The sequence below is a fragment of the Aethalodelphis obliquidens genome, unplaced genomic scaffold, assembly GCF_003676395.1.
Source record: "Aethalodelphis obliquidens isolate GAN/ISIS:26980383/991018 unplaced genomic scaffold, ASM367639v1 scaffold61, whole genome shotgun sequence".
In the NCBI taxonomy this organism is placed as follows: Eukaryota; Metazoa; Chordata; class Mammalia; order Artiodactyla; family Delphinidae; genus Aethalodelphis; species Aethalodelphis obliquidens.
In genome coordinates this window covers 4,293,929-4,307,391 of record NW_020838005.1, presented here as the reverse complement: position 1 = coordinate 4,307,391, position 13,463 = coordinate 4,293,929, and the positions used below count along the sequence as shown (strand labels likewise).

Below are 13,463 nucleotides of genomic sequence, written 5' to 3'. Positions count from 1 at the left end.
CTCAGCCCCGCCCTTACCCCAGGGGATCAGTCCCCAGACCCAGGCGAGGCTTCATCCACCCCACCCCAGCTCTTCTCTTTAGCTCCCCTTTAGAATTTTTTTTTTAATGTGGTAAAATAGACATAAAGTAAAGCTTACATCTTAACCACTTTATTTTATTTATTTATTTTTAAATTTTTTTGGCCTCACCAAGCAGCTTGCAGGACCTTAGTTCCCCGACCAGGGATCAAACCCGTGCCCCCCTGCAATGGAAGCTCGGAGTCCTAACTACTGGACCACCAGGGAAGTCCCCATCTTAGCCATTTTAAAGTGCACAGTTCAGTGGCATTAAGTACATTCACAGTGTGCAACCTTCACCCCCATCCATCTCCAGAACGCTTTTCTTCTTCTCAAACTGAAGCTCTGTGCCCTTTACACACCAACCCCCCATTTCCACCTCCCCCCAGACCCTGGCAACCACCTCTCTGCTGTCTGTCTCTGCAAATCTGACCACTCTAGGAAGCTCATGTAAGTGGCATCGACAGTGCCATTTAACATAGTTAATGTCCTCCAGGCTCATCTATGTTGTAGCATGTGACAGGATTGATGTCATTTTTTAAGGCTGAGTAATATTCCGTTGTGTGTGTCTATATATCTTCTGCTCTCTGTTTATCCATTCATCCATCAGTGGACACTTGAGCTGCTTCCACCGTTTGGTTGTTGTTAATAATGCTGCTATGAGTATGGGTGTACAAATATCTATTCGAGTCCATGTTTTCAATTCTGTTGGGAGTAGCCCCAGAAGCGCAACTTGCTTGCCCTTTGGATTTTTGTACTTGAAAGTTCAGCAGGACATTCTGACCACCTGGGCCCTCTGTTTGCTGGGAGAGACAGAAGCGGTTGAAGGAAATTAGAGAAGAAAACCAAAAGCTAAGGAGATAATAAACTTTCATCATCCCACAGCTCTCAGTACAGCAATGTCACTGAAACAGAAATGGGATAGGGTTGTTATTAGAAATGCAGCTTGCTGGGGCCCAGCCCATTCCTAAGTCGGAATCTCCAGGCTATAACCTCAGAGTGACTTGGGTGCTTCTGATTCGCAGCAAGGTTTAGAGCCACTGCCTGAAAATTACACATTCCACCCACTGGGCTAAAGTGGGTAAAAGGGACCTCGTGAGAGTCTCTGTGGTCCTGGGTACACTTGGAGTGTCGATAATGACCGGTCCATCACATCTGGTCTTCTGTTTGCCAGATCGTTGGTCATGGCACAGTGACCCCTGCCTGGCTGGGTTGTCTACAACAGTCTGTATTAGCTCAGGCTGCCATAACAAAATACCACACACCAGGTGGCTTTAACAACAGAAATTTATTTTCTCACAGTTCTGGAGACTGGAAGTCCAGGATCAAGGTGTCAGCAGGGTTGGTTTCTCCTGAGGCCTCTCTCCTTGGCTTGCAGATGGCCGCCCTCTTGCTGCCTCTTGACCAGGTCATCTCTCTGTGTTCTTCTGCCCCCGGTGTCTTCTCTTCTTATAAGGACACGAGTCATATTGCATCAAGGCCAATGGCCTCGTTTGAACTTAATCACCTCTTTAAAATACAGTTTAAAATACGTCCAAATACAGTTAACATTCTAAGGTACCGGAGGTTGGGACTTCAACACATGACTTTTGGGCGGGGGCACACGATTTAGCCCCTAATACAATCATTTCCTCCTTTATTCAATAGATGATTATTTTAAATTCTTTCTTTTGCTCAAATATAATACCATCAGAAAATAGAATAAAAATTACTCATAATTCCACCACAAAAAATCAATTTTTTGGGGGGCTGCATTGGGTCTTCGTTGCTGAGCGCAGGCTTTCTCTAGTTGTGGCGAGCAGGGGCTACTCTTGGTTGCAGTACGCCGGCTTCTTGTTGAGGTGGCTTCTCTTGTTGCAGAGCACGGGCTCTAGGCACGCAGGCTCAGTAGTTGTGGCACGTGGGCTCAGTAGTTGTAGTGGCTCAGAGCCACTACATGTGCCTCGTGGGCTCTAGAGCACAGGCTCAGTAGTTGCGGCGCACGGGCTCAGTTGCTCCGCGGCATGTGGGATCCTCCCGGACCACGGCTCAAACCCGTGTCCCCTGCGTTGGCAGGCAGGTTCCTAACCACTGCACCACCAGGGAAGCCCCCCAAATCAATTATTTTTAAGAATCCCAGTCTTGATCTGTGTGTGTGTGTTTGCTTAATATTAAAGCATATGCATTTCCCACATTGTTACATAATAGACCTCATAGCTGTCATTTTTAGGGCTTCATCAAAGTCTACCAAGTGGATGTATAATCATTTAATTATTCCTAAATGGTTCAGTCATGACTTTCCCCAGTTTTTTACCCCTACAAACAAGGATACAGTGAATTTCTTTGTGCTATCCCATTTCCCTTCTTTTGGACTGTTTCCTTAGGGTAATTCCCAGGGGTGAGATTATTGGACAAAGGATGTGAACAATTTTATGGCTTTTGATATATTTTGGCAAATTGCTTTCCAAAAGTATTTGATATTGTCATCAGCAATATATAAACGTACAAGTTTTCACCATAGTTTTGCCAGCATGATGTCCCATTATTTTTAGAGAGATTTCATTTTGTTTTATTCTGCATTTCTCTGATAACTAATAATCCCATAAAGTTTTTCATACATTTGATTATTACTTGTAGCATCTCTTAAGAAACTGGCTCTTTAAGCCTTTTTCCTGCTTACCTATGTGAAGCCACATCAGATATTTATCAAGTATCTACTACACCCTCCGGGAATACTAGAGGGTGACCAAGGGTGTGTAAGGCTTAGTTCTTACCTTCCAGAAGCCTGAAATCAACAATCACATCTTATTTAGTTATTGCTGATTTCTCTGTACCCAGTCCACTGCTTTGCACATTTTGTGTGCTCAGTAAATTTTGTTGCGTGTAGTTCAGCCCCAGATAACATGTGTCTTGTTTCTTGCAGTTCACAGAGATCTGTATTCCATTCAAAGGAATGCAGGCTCAGAGTCCAAAATGAGCCTGAAACCCAGAGAGATAGCCCAAAACTGAGAATCTTACTGGATGAGCATGAGGTCTTGTGTTCCAGCATAGGGAAGGTGCAATTGACAGGAATTTTAAAGGGAGACTCAGGGTTTGAGGTTGGCAGAATGAGTAACTGTATAATACAGCTGCTCACCGAAAGCTGTTACCATCAGAGTCATGTTAATAGCAGTGCAGTGTGTAGAATAAGGGAGGTGACAGTACTGTCTGGCTCCATGTAGTTTAGGCAGCTCTGCAATTCCCGTTTGTCCTTTTTTCCTGTCTTTTCAGTTTTTTATGTTGAAAAACATTTTAAACCTACAGAGAAGTTGGAAACATTGTATAATGAGTGTCTATATACCCTTTATCTTGGTGCTTCAATTGTTAACATTTTGCTACATTTTCTCTCTCTCCTATCCTCTCTCATTGTTATTAGTACTATTTTGTTGTTGTTGTAGAACCATTTGAAAGTAAGTTGTAAACTTCACCCCTAAATACTTTAGTATGGATTTCCAAGAACAAGGAAATTCTATTATATCACCACTTAGAGTTTTTACATTTGGAAATGTAATGTAGGTACAATACAATCGTAAATAGACCGTCCATAATTAACTTGCTTCCGTAGCATTTATTTTAACCTGCTGCAGGATCAAAGCTGTTTTTGAAACTCAGCCTCTGTTCACTGGTGCTGAATAGAAAGGCGGAGACAGAGTTCTGGGTGAAGTAATAAAGAGTAGCTTTTTTTTAAAAAATTTATTTTATTTATTTATGGCTGCGTTGGGTCTTCGTTGCTGCACGCAGACTTTCTCTAGTTGCAGCGAGCGGGGGCTACTCTTCACTGCGGTGTGCGGACTTCTCATTGCGGTGGCTTCTCTTGTTGCGGAGCACAGGCTCTAGGTGCACGGGCTTCAGTAGTTGTGGCACACGGGCTCAGTTGCTCTGCGGCATGTGGGATCCTCCCGGACCAGGGCTTGAACCCGTGTCTCCTGCATTGGCAGGCGATTTCTTAACCATTGCACGACCAAGGAAGCCTGAGAAGAGGAGCTTTTATTGCTTTGCCAGCAGGCACAGGGGAGCACAGCAGGCTAATGCCCTCAAGACTGTGTGACCCACCCTGGAGGCGGGTAGTGAGGAGTTTTATAGTGTTCAAGGAGCAGGGCGTGATCAGCTCGTGGACCATTCTCGGATTGGCTGGCATCAAGGTGAAGTTTCAAGCATCATCTACCCTCCGCTTTCAACCAGTCTAGGGATCCGTGCTCCTGTGGTCAGCAGTTTTCATCTGGTGGGTCGGCTTCCTGTACAAACAACTTAGCAATGTGAGTCAGGCCGTTATCTGTATCTTTCAGGGAACTGGGAGTTCAGTGATTCTGCGATGTGGCAGATTTATAGTCTAAATTGTTACTGGTTCCCCAGCCCAACGGCTATTCTCTGTTTCTCCATCTTCACATTTCCCAATCTTTACTCCTAAGTCAGCATTTTACTTCAAAAGGCAAAGACACAGGGGCTTATACACGGTTGCAAAGCCAGGATTACCCATTCAGTTACCATGTCTCTTTAGTCATTCTTTTATCTAAAATAACTCCTAGCCACCGATGGTTTTTCATGACCACGATATTTTGGAAGAACACGGGTCTGTTGCTTGGTATAATGTCCCTCAATTTGAGTTGGTTTGTTTCCCCGTGATTAGATATCAGTTAAACATTTGCGGCAGAATTATTTCATAAATCCTGCTCAGTGAATTGCATCGGGGCATATTATGTCATTTTGTCCCTTTTCTGATGATGTTAAATTTGATCACTTGGTTGAGGTCTTCATCTACTGTAAAGGTACCTTTTATTTCCTTTCTAATTAGGAAGTGATCTGTGGGAGACTCTTTGATACTGTGTAGATATACTGTTTCCCAACAGTCTCTCACTCAGTGATTTTTATCATCCACTGATAACTATTGCCTGAATCAGTTATCACAAAGCTGGTCATAAAATGGTGTTTTTTCCTAGCCCACCTCAGTGACACTAGAGACCCTGGAGTGCTGAGGCCGGCTTCAATTACAGGTGTCTTTCCCCAGTTCTGAACTGTGATGTCCTCTCGGTAGCTTGATGTAGGCCATAGCGGGAGTATTTACACCTCAGAAATTGGCAAGTGCTGCAAAGAGGGATTTTTGTTTTTCCCTTGGAGAACCAGTTGTTAAACATTTACTGCTAATTGCAGACAAGCTGAAACACATTCAAAGGAGAATGGTTTTGGTAGTGATGGGCCTTGAAACTTTAAGGAAAGGGGATCTGTCTTCAAATATTAAAATGACTACCTTGTGCGGAGTCTTCGTTATTTAGGAGAAAATCCATGAACACCCCACCCTCTCTCCCCACTCGGTGCTCCAGCCGTGCTTGAGACCTTGATGGAATCACAGGCACTCTATGTTCCGTCCCCACCACTGACCTTCCTGTGTGGAGCTGAGGGGTGTGACATGGAGGGTAGAGGCAGTGGGTCTCCTTGGGAAGGGAAAGGGATGCTTCTCACTCTGATCTTACAGGAAACAATGTGTTTTCTGTTTTTTGGCTGCACCGAGTGGCCTATGGGATCTTAGTTCCCTGACCAGGGATTGAACCCAGGCCCTCAGGAGTGACAGCGCGGAGCCCTAACCACTGGGCCACCAGGGAATTCCCTGATCTTAGAGGAAACAATGCGCACGCAGGGCTGTAAGGTGCAGAGGACATAGAGTTCGTGGCTTTCATATCCTTGGTAAAGTACGTACAGAGTTACTTCTAAGAATGAGGGATGAAGTAGGCTTGGGCGTCAGGAGCATGAAGAAAGTTTTGAGTAGCAGCTAAGGGGATTTTTTCCAGCCTACCGTCCCACTCAAGGCAGTTCAACTCCAGGTGTATTCCAACAGCAGAAGGATAAGCCAAGTCAGCACAATTCTTCTACGGGGTCCAAGAAGTAGAGCAAGGAAAGGAGGGGGACGCAGCTACCCGGGGTTTGTCACTGATGAGTATAAAGTAGAAAAACTCCCCAGAGGCCTGGGCATTTGAAAGCAGGTCTGAATCCGGGCACAGCAGTGATTCAGGCGTAGCCAGAGGAGGGCTCACGGAGGAGGTCGAGTTACTAGGATCAGTCTGCCCATTGAGGACAGTGGCAGGTCCCCTCCTGATGGGAGAGCCGACAAGCTTGGTGGCGCTGGTAGAAAAGAGGGGAATCAGTGTTTGGGTCTCTTTGGAAAGTACCCAATGATACCAGGTCCCAGGGGAAGGAGTGGGGCGGGGGGGTGGTCTTCACCCTCTTCACCCCCAGGGACCCCAGAGAGTTACAAACGGGAGGAAGATGAGGGACAAATGTAGGTGGGACTTCATCTCAAGGCCTGGCTGTCACTGGCTGATGGTGGAAAAACCATTTCTTTTCACTGTCCTCAGTTCTTCCTCTAATGTAAATGGGGATTAAGTGCTGGTGAAAAGTATACAATGATGTAAAGCTGTATACAACTCTTCGATGTACTATTATGAATATTCATGTCAACTAATCTGATAGTCAATGAAGGAAGGGAAGGCACGGTAAAGTAGAGGGTTACCTGAACACCGATAGCTTGAATAGGCCTTTGCAATAGAGCTGGGGTTTTCTTCCCACATGTTTGATTTCCTCAAATGAGATAACATCTACATAAAACACAGCACAGTGCCTGGCCCATAATAAGTGCTCAATTAGAGTTTATTAGTCCTCACAATGCCCCCCCCCCCCCCCCCCCAGATAGATGTTGTTAATTCTATTTTTAGACGAAAAGGGAGAGACTCAGAATGATGAATTCCCTTGTCCAAGAGCAGCAAATGAAGTGGTGGACAGGACTTGAACCCAGGTCTTCGGACTCTAACTTCGATATTCCTTCCTTTCTAATCTACGTGTAAGGACCCATCCAGTTTTCAGAGTCTATGACATTCTCAAATCCACTTCCTTTATATAATCTGCACTTCACACCAAGATGTCAGTTTTTGAACAATTGTACATGTGAGATACATGCAGTGTTTTTTTTTTAATTACAATATGTTAAAAGTCGTCATTAAATTTTTCCCTTTTGTAGAAAAGGCGCTGAACCCACATAATACCGCATCATGATTGGTGATTGTCACTGGCACGATTACATATGACTCTTCTGCAGTAGTAAATATTTTTGTAATACTAACAATATCCGATCTAATAATGCAAGATACTCTGGGGACCAATTAATATTTCAAAGTAACTCTTACTCTTGGTGTAAATGTTTTTAGTTGGAAAAACTCTGCCTGTTTGGGTGAAAATGCTTTTGCATTGTTGTTGATAATGATTCACATGGATGGATGGATGAATGGATGGATGGATGGATGCCTTATTCTGATTTCCTGGACAACAGTGTGGTATAGTAGAAAGAGATGTGAACTGGGTTTCAAGATATATGAGAACTAGCCCTGATTCTGCCGCCCATTGTTAGATGACCTGGGACATTTTCATATCACCTTTCTCAGCCTTCATTTCCTCATCTGAAATCGAGACGTAAATGATTATTAAGGTCACTTTCAGCTCAAAGCAATCCATGATCTAACTGCACCACGAGTCCGAGCTCTGAAGAACAAAGATGTAAGAGATTTGACACATTGGCTGCAAACCTCGTGTTCCAAAGAGGAAACTCAGTAAGTGCCAAGACTCCTGGCAAGTCTGGCTCAGATTCCTCACATGTTTATTAGTGAGAATAATTTCCAACCTCCTCAAAATACTTTATGACAGACTCAAGAAGTGAAGAAAGTTGGATCTGAGAAAATCAGCCAATGGGGAGAGCTCACAGGACTCCAACCAAAAGCTGCGTGGAAACCCTAGGAGGCTCATATTGAGCTGTTTGAAAACAAGCACTTACGGAACAAATTGTCCAGAAAGATAGAAACACAGAAACATGCTCGCTGCCCTCCCTGATTTCAGATTATGGCCTCATGTGACTGTGGCTGGGAGGCGGACTGGAGAGATGGAGGGGGCCCCTCTAACCCAGCATCAGGAGGCTCTTGCTGGCGTCAGAGGGATGGACCGCACATGGGGCAGAGCAAAAAGGCACGTACTCCGGGGTTTAAATCTGGATTTGCCATTTGCACGTAGTGTTTTCTCGAACAAGCGGCTCAGTCTTTTTGAGCTTCATCTGTAGAACCGGGGATATGAACACGTCATGTATTCTTTTATGAAATGGCCAGGCATGTGTGGCCACAAGGGGAGACAGAGGCTCAAGCCAAGTGTCTTGTACTCACAGGTCCCAGAGACAGGAGGCACGAAGGCCACACAGGGCCACATGGGGAAGCATCAGGGGCCTCAGGAAGCAGAAGACAGGAGTGAGGGGAACAGTTAGGCCACGGCCTTTCTCGGGGTTTCTGTGAGAAAGATGAGGCAGGGCAGGGTAAGCAATTTAGGATTAGCTAGTTTGAATAATTTTGGTGGACTTCGGGCTATAGAGGTGGTCTCTAGTTGCCTTTTACCTGGCCCTGGGATGATTAAGGCAGAGGAATATTGCCTCTTGGGGCCAGAGAGAGGATGTATGGCTCCAGATTGGACAGTAAAGGATGCTCCCCGCTGGGTCATTTGCATCTCTAAGAACTGGCTAGCTTCAGGAAGAGCTGTCTCTCCCCAGCCAAAAAAGGTTTCTTAAGAAGTCAAAAATCATAATATACGGAAAATAATTATATATACAGGCATACTTCAGAGATCGTGTGGGTCTGGGTCCAGACCACCACAATAAGGTGAATATTGCAATAAGGCGAGTCACACGAATTGTTTGCTTTCCCAGTGTATATAAAAGTTATGTTCACACTATCCTATAGTCTATTAAGTGTGCAATAACATTATGTCTAAAAAAACAATGTCCATATCTTAATTTAAAAATACTCCAATGCGGGCTTCCCTGGTGGCGCAGTGGTTGAGGGTCCGCCTGCCGATGCAGGTGACACAGGTTCGTGCCCCGGTCCGGGAAGATCCCACATGCCACAGAGCGGCTGGGCCCATGAGCCATGGCCGCTGAGCCTGCGCGTCCGGAGCCTGTGCTCCGCAACGGGAGAGGCCACAACAGTGAGAGGCCCGCGTACCGCAAAAAAAAAAAAAAAAAAATACTCCAATGCTAAAAAATGTTAACCATCATCTGAGCCTTCAGGGAGTTGTAATCTTTTTTGCCGGGAGATGGAGGATTGAAATATTGCAAGAATTACCAAAAAGTGACACAGAGACACAAAATGAGCAAACGCTGTTGGGAAAATGGTGCCAATAGACTTGCTTGTTGCAGGGTTGCCACAAACCTTGAATTTGTAAAAGACACAGTGTCTGCAAAGTGTAATGAAGCAAAGTATGATAAAACAAGGCATGCCTGTATGTATCCTCACAGATACAATACAGAAGACGTCTCATTTGTGAAACTGGACATACGAACGGCGATCTCAAAGGATCACATGAGATAAAATACATAACACCCAGCCCACTATCCAATACTGAGTGGACAGTCATTAATATTAGTTTTCTCTCTTCTTCTGTTCAGTTAAGTGGAAGGACCATGGGATTAGTCATCCCATCTACACCTCTGTCTACTTGTGTGACCTGGGGCAAGAGGGTCCTTCTGTCTAGGACTCTATTTTCATATCTGTGAAAGAGGGAGGGGCATCCACATGGTCGCCAAGGTACCCTTTTTTTTTTTTTTTGCGGTACACGGGCCTCTCACTGCCGTGGCCTCTCCCGTTGCGGAGCACAGGCTCCAGACGCGCAGGCCCAGCGGCCATGGCTCACGGGCCCAGCCGCTCCGTGGCATGTGGGATCTTCCCAGACCGGGGCACGAACCCGTGTCCTCTGCATCGGCAGGCGGACTCTCAACCACTGAGCCACCAGGGAAGCCCGCCAAGGTACCTTTAAGCCCCAATGTTGCCACTTTCTTGTCTGATTCCTGCTGAGACTGGAAGTGCACATTTCTGGGACAAGAGGTCCCACGGGGGGCATGGAAAAGGCAGCCTTGGAGGTTGAAACCGTGATGCCAGATTGAAAAACAGATTGTCCACACCTTTGAGCACAGAGCCCAGCTCTGATGGCCCACGCTGGGCCATCTCTTTAGAACCCACACAGTTAATCTCCCCAGTAACCAACCATGGGCCCAGCCTTGGTGAGCCAGGGAGCAGGGACAGTGCGTATGAGGTTGTGAAGCACAAAAGTACCTATTCCACCGCATACATTAAATTTTCACACTGATGTAAGTATCTTGCCTGTAGACCAAACCCCTAAGTTTCCCCACAGCATCTAACTCTGAGGACTGCTATAAAAAAAAAAAAAAAAAAAAAGATTGGGGTGGGTATCCGATATTCCACACGTGGTCAAGTGTCCAGCAATCAATAAGTGCTGATATGAAAGTTTCCTCTCTTGTGAATTATTCATGACCCCATGAAACTGTCTCATGTCTTAATAACATTCAAACACTTATTTGTATCTTTTAAAAAATGTGAATGGTCCATTTGCTAGCCCAGTGATGACATGAGATTCTAGAGAGGAGTTTATGCTCTATGATGGGTGGGTACCATGTATGTAGAAGGGCCGTGCATTAAGTGAAATCCAGCAAGTTAGGTTTTAGGTTTTTTTCCTTTTCTTTTGTGTTGTTGTTGTTTTACTTTCCTTTTCAACTAGAATGAAAACTGCTGGAGATAAGATTAACTCTGGGCTCTAAAAGAGCAATATTTACACCCCAACCCCTTCTTCTTGATGGATTGCTTCATTATAGCTTAGGGGTTTTATTATATTGTATATCAATGGGGACTCCAGCTTAAATGACAAAGAAAGGTGCCTGGGAAAATCACTGAGCGTGTACCATGGGGCAAGTCACTTTTCTCTAAATGGGACTCTCCTTTCCATGTGTGGTTTGAGAATAAGTGTCTAAATTTGTCAGGAACGGTCTTTATTTATAACTATATTCCATTTGTAAGTCTTTGAGGGCTACTTTGTAGAAATAACTGCAATAAAGGACCAGCAAACCCCATTAAAGTATAGAGAAGATTCCCCACTAGATTTTTGTTTCTAAATGAAACTGTCACATCCCAAGAGTGCATCATCACCCAAAGACAGCAGTGATCTGAAGAGGGGCTTGGTCCTCAAATCTCCAGGCAGTCTGGCTCCGTGAGACTCAGACTGGTTGCATTCTAGACTCTTCTGAGTTGGCCAGGATAGTACCACCTAAGGATGTGACTAAGGCTTGGAAATCAGCACCCACCTTTACTCTCCACCCCAGCTTCTTCCCAGTTAATCTCTAGTAAAGGTCCTCACTTATTATGGGTTAAATTGTGTACCCCTCAAAATTGATATGTTGAAGCCCTAAACCCCTAGTACCTCAGAAGGTGGCTGTATTTGGAGACAGGGCTTTTAAAGAGGTGATTAAAGTCAGATGAGGTCACCATGTTGGGCCCTAAATCGGTATGATTAGTGTCCTTATAAGACAAGGAGTTTAGGACACAGACATGCACAGAGGGAAGGCCATGAAGACATGGGATGAACACAGCCATCTACAAGCCGAGGAGAAAGGCCTCAGGAGAAATCAAACCTGCCAACACCTTGATTTTGGACTTCCAGCCTCCAGAACTATGAGACAATTAATTTCTAATTTCTGTTGTTTAAGTCATGCAGTCTGTGGTATTTTTTAAAATTAATTTATTTTATTTATTTATTTTTGGCTGTGTCGGGTCTTCGTTGCTGTGCGTGGGCTTTCTCTAGTTGCGGCGAGCAGGGACTACTCTTCTTTGCAATGCGCGGGCTTCTCATTGCAGTGGCTTCTCTTGTTGCGGAGCACGGGCTCTAGGCGCATGGGCTTCAGTAGTTGCAGCATGCAGGCTCAGTAGTTGTGGCACACGGGCTTAGTTGCTCCGTGGCATGTGGGATCTTCCTGGGCCAGGGCTCGAACCTGTGTCCCCTGCATTGTCTGGCGGACTCTCAACCACTGCGCCACCAGGGAAGCCAGTCTGTGGTATTTTCCTATGGCAGCCCAAGCAAACTAATATACCATTTATTTGTCTTTTAAAAAATGCTTAAATAAAAGAAGGAAAAAATAAAATAAAAAATAAAGACAAAAAAAGGAAAGAAACCATGATAACAACAAGCATATCCATGAGTAGAATGGTTTTTAGACCTGCCTCTCCCTGGATGGCCCACTGAAGCTTGGCAGGGTGATTACAGGTACAGCTTAGAATAACCACAAGAAATCATCTTATTTACAGTCCCTGATTATAATATCACACCACTTTGTTTTCATGGTGAGTGCTTTTTTTTTTTTCCCCACAATGATGTGAAGCCAAGAGGAGTCTGATGGAGAGCCTCTGCAGTTGGCATCAGAACACCCAGCTCCCAACTCTGGCTTGCCCCTTCTTAGCTATAAGACCTCTGAAGTTTACTTAATTTCTCTGAGCTTTAGCTCTCCTCACTTTAAAACAGGGATAATAAATAATGCCTACTTCACAGGTCGTTCTGAGGATTAAGTAGCGCAGGTACATGGAAGGTCTGAGGTGTTGGTAAGAATTTGACAAGGATGAGCTAACTAATGTTGAATCCAGGGATCGCTTTGAGAGTCTGATTGTAAATGCAATATACCACATTTGTCCCTTTTATATGTAATCCTCTTGCCTTCAGCTGAGATTTCACATCAATTAAGATAATGTTGAGTTTTGATTTTGTCATCTTGTTGGTTATCTACAGCAATTTGATTCAAAATGGCTTGAAGGCTTAAATATAAGACATGACACCATAAAACTCCTAGAAAAGAATGTAGGCAAAACATTCTCTGACATAAATTGTACCAATGTTTTCTTAGGTCAGTCTCCCAAGGGAATAGAAATAAAAGCAAAAATAAACAAATGGGACCTAGTCAAACTTATAAGCTTTTGCACAGCAAAGGAAACCATAAACAAAACAGAAAAACAAACCTATGGAGTGGGAGAAAATATTTGCAAATGATGTGACCTACAAGGGCTTACTTTCCAAAATATACAAATAGCTCATACAACTCAATAACAAAAAAGCAAACAACTCAATCTAAATATGGGCAGGGGCTTCCCTGGTGGCACAGTGGTTGAGAGTCCGCCTGCCGATGCAGGGGACACGGGTTCGTGCCCCGGTCTGGGAAGATCCCACATGCCGCGGAGCGGCTGGGCCCGTGAGCCATGGCCGCTGGGCCTGCGTGTCCAGAGCTTGTGCTCCACGATGGGAGAGGCCACAACAGTGAGAGCCTGTGTACCGCAAAAAAAAAAAAAAAAGGGCAGAAGACCTAAACAGACATTTCTCCAAAGAAGACATACAGTTGGCCAATAGGCACATGAAAAGATGCTCAATGTTGCTAATTATTAGAGAAATACAAATCAAAACTGCAGTGAGGTATCATCTCATACCAGTCATAATGGCCATCATAAAAAAGTCTACAAATAACAGATGCTGGAGAGGGTGTG

General features: G+C 44.7%; 1 protein-coding gene across 1 annotated transcript in view; it reads left to right on the top strand.

The window, feature by feature from the left end:
* Nucleotides 1-13,463, top strand: part of SCARA5 (scavenger receptor class A member 5) — a 116,950-nt gene that overhangs the window by 44,893 nt on the left and 58,594 nt on the right. The window lies entirely within an intron of this gene.